This window comes from Aedes albopictus, chromosome 1 (assembly GCF_035046485.1).
Source record: "Aedes albopictus strain Foshan chromosome 1, AalbF5, whole genome shotgun sequence".
Taxonomy (NCBI): Eukaryota; Metazoa; Arthropoda; class Insecta; order Diptera; family Culicidae; genus Aedes; species Aedes albopictus.
Window position 1 is genome coordinate 215623328 of NC_085136.1, and position 3357 is coordinate 215626684.

Genomic DNA, 3357 nt, shown 5'->3' on the forward strand with positions numbered 1-3357 from the left:
ACCCACGAAATTGAAATGATCATATCTCCGTCAATTTTTCATCGATTTTGGAAATTTTTAGCTCATGCAATTCAGAAACTCATCATCTATCGGGAAAATATTTGGTTAGACCGATCTAATCACCGTGATTTTTGGAAAATCCATATTTTTGGGAGCATGTCCTTATACCATATTGAAACCCACAATGTTAAGGCTAGGATACCTTAAAGTGTTTATGGTCAACCATGGCCTCACGGGAAGCGTGTTCCGAAATCACAGTTTCAAAGTCAACACGTTTTATGATTCCAGGCCGGTCAGATACAATATGCCAAAGCAATTTTACGATGCTTGGTACTGAAATTGCTACTAACCTACCGAAAATCCCGTGTATTGTATTGTATAAAAACACGGAACCGGAAATCCGGATTTTCCGGTACCTATGGTGATCGGACCGGTCTAACCAAATACGATCTCGATAGATAATGAGTTTCTGAGTTGAATGAGGCAAAAACTTTTAAAATCGGTGGAAAAATCGCTGAGATATGATCATTTCCATTTCGTGGGTACCCGGGTACCCTGCCGGCCTTCTACGAGTGTTTTTTTTGCTGGCCACACTACGGTTAATCGTAATTTTTGGACTCCAGACATCTTCCCAATACCAAATATACCCATATTGAATGGTTTTTTAGCCTAAAATTCCATTAAACAGCCGCCACGTTGAATTTGGAGCCACCATCATGGATTGTCGATGGTCATCTTGGATATTCTAGTTGCCATTTTTGGAGTCTAGACTTCTTCCCTTGCTTCTTCCCCATACCAAATATACCCATATTGCATGGTTTAGGTCCTAAAACTCTATTAAACAGTCGCCATCTTGAATTTTGAGACGCCATCTTGGATATTTTGGTCACCATATTGGATATTTTAATCGTCATTTTTGGACTCTATACATCTTCCCCATACCAAATATACCCACATTGCACACTGTTTCCAAAGGCCCAATTTCGTGATCGAAATTGTTTTGGGCATGAAAAATTGATTTTAGAGGTTTGGTGTCTTCGAAGAAGTTGTTTGGTATATCAGAGCCCTTCTTATGGAAGTATCACTAATGTGATTTTGAAAGATATGGGTCATTTCCTGAAAACGATCCCTAAATATCAGTTTTTTCATTGTAACTTTTTTCAGACATTCCTAGGAATTTTTAAATGTTCTACGAAGTTATTATATATGTGATAAAATACATGTTTTCTTTAAAGACGACAAAGTTCTATCTTCAATACTTTTTGAGTTTTTTGAAAATTTCAGTTACGAACTAAAATATTTCGCACCTCAATTTTACTGTCAAGGAAGCAAGTGTCCAGCCTGAGTTGAAACAAAATGTACATCTATTATAAGCTTCTTTCATATTCAATTGAAAAATCTTGCCCCATTTTGCCTCTGTAAATGTCACAAAGCCGAAAAAAAGGCTATTTTTTTTAAATAAATTATTGAATATCTCAAAAACTATCAAAGATACAATGTTGCCGTCTTCAGAAAAAACACGTATTTTGTCATACTAAATAACTTTGTAGAACATTTGAAAATTCCTAAAAATGTCTGGAAAAAGTTACAACAAAAAAAACAGATTTTAAGGGGTCATTCACAAATAATGGCCCATATCCCTAGAAATTGAGCAGATAGAGCAAAAGTTTGTTAGGCAAGTTTTCTCATAATGACATTTTCTCAACTTTGCTGAAGACATAAACACGCTATCTTCACTTATGAAAAAAAAAATGAATTTCTATCTCACTTTTAGGTGGATTAATCCCATTAGTGATACTTCCAAAAGAAGGGCTCTGATATACCAAACAACTTCGAAGACACCAAATCTCTAAAACCAATTTTTCATCCCTAAAACAATTTCGATCACGAAATTGGGCCTTTGGAAACAGTGTGGCATTGCATGGTTGAAGAGTCCAAAAGTTTATTAGACAACCGCCATCTTGGATTTGGAGCCGCTATCTTGGATTTTAGACCGCCATCTTGGATTTTCTGGACGCCATTTTCATACCAAATATGTATATACATATTGCATGGTTATAGAGCCTAAAACACCATTAAACAGCCGCCATGTTTAACTTGGAGCCACCATCTTGAATTTTAGACCGTCACCGTGAATATTGTGGTCACCATTTTTGGACTCCGGAAATCTTCCTCAACCATGCTGTTGCCGCGCCCACTGTGCACTAGATATGATTAAGAAATGGGTGAAGCAACTGGTCATTCCCTCGCAATAAATACACATGCAGATATTTGTAGACAATAGGTATTGGCAAACAATTGCTACATCCATCCAACGAATTCTAGCTCTGTCAAATGGAACAGTGTCTGGAACAGGTATGGATCTAGTTTGCCGATTTGTAGTGCTATTACAGATAAAATATAATTCATTCAGAACAAAGCCGATAGTTTGTCGGTCTGTTGGAGCCAGTTTGCGTGAGAGGGTGTCAGGCCATTCGGCCGTAGGTCATTAGGCCGAAGGCCATTCGGCCGGAGATCATTAGGCCGAATGGTCATTGGGCCGAATGGTCATTAGGCCGAATGGTCATTAGGCCGAATGGTCATTGGGTCTTCTTCTTGCCGTTACGTCCCCACTGAGACAAAGCCTGCTTCTCAGCTTATTATTACAGTTATAAACTGAGAGCTTCCTCTGCAAATGACCATTTTGCATGTGTGTATCGTGTGACAGGCACGAAGATACTTTATTGATGCTGAATCTACTTTTTCCTTCTTTTTAATATACGCTTTCTAGTATCATTGCTAAAATAGTTTTTGGCGCTGAAACTGCTGATATTCAATTCATAAATTTTTCCTTCTTTAAAACATAGGCTATTCTTTCTAGTTTCATTGTTAAACTAGTTTTTAGCAAAAATTGTTGGAAAAGGTAAAAACAACGGCTAACTTTCAATTCGTCCTGATGACCATTCGGCCTAATGACCATTCGTCCTAATGACCCAGCATCATTTGATGTGCCGCATGCATGGGTTCGTTCACTTTTTCATTTGGCGTCTTTCAGCGGGACACCAGGAACCGGTTCTGGAACGGTTCAGGTATGGTCTGAGACTAATTTTCTGCTTGCCGTTCATCAGATTATTGGAAATGTCGCTATTTGATATGTCGCATTCATAGGATTGGTTCGCTTTTAAATTTGGCCACTACCGGTGGGACACCCGGAACTGGTTCCGGAACACAACCGATTCAGATATGGTCCGAGGGTATTTTCCTGCTTACCGTTGATCAGGTTATCGGAAAAGCTGTTATTTGATGAGTCGCATGCATAGGTTTGGTTCACTTCAGGCCAAACATTTCAATAGATCCTATCTGCATTTGAGAGGCTCT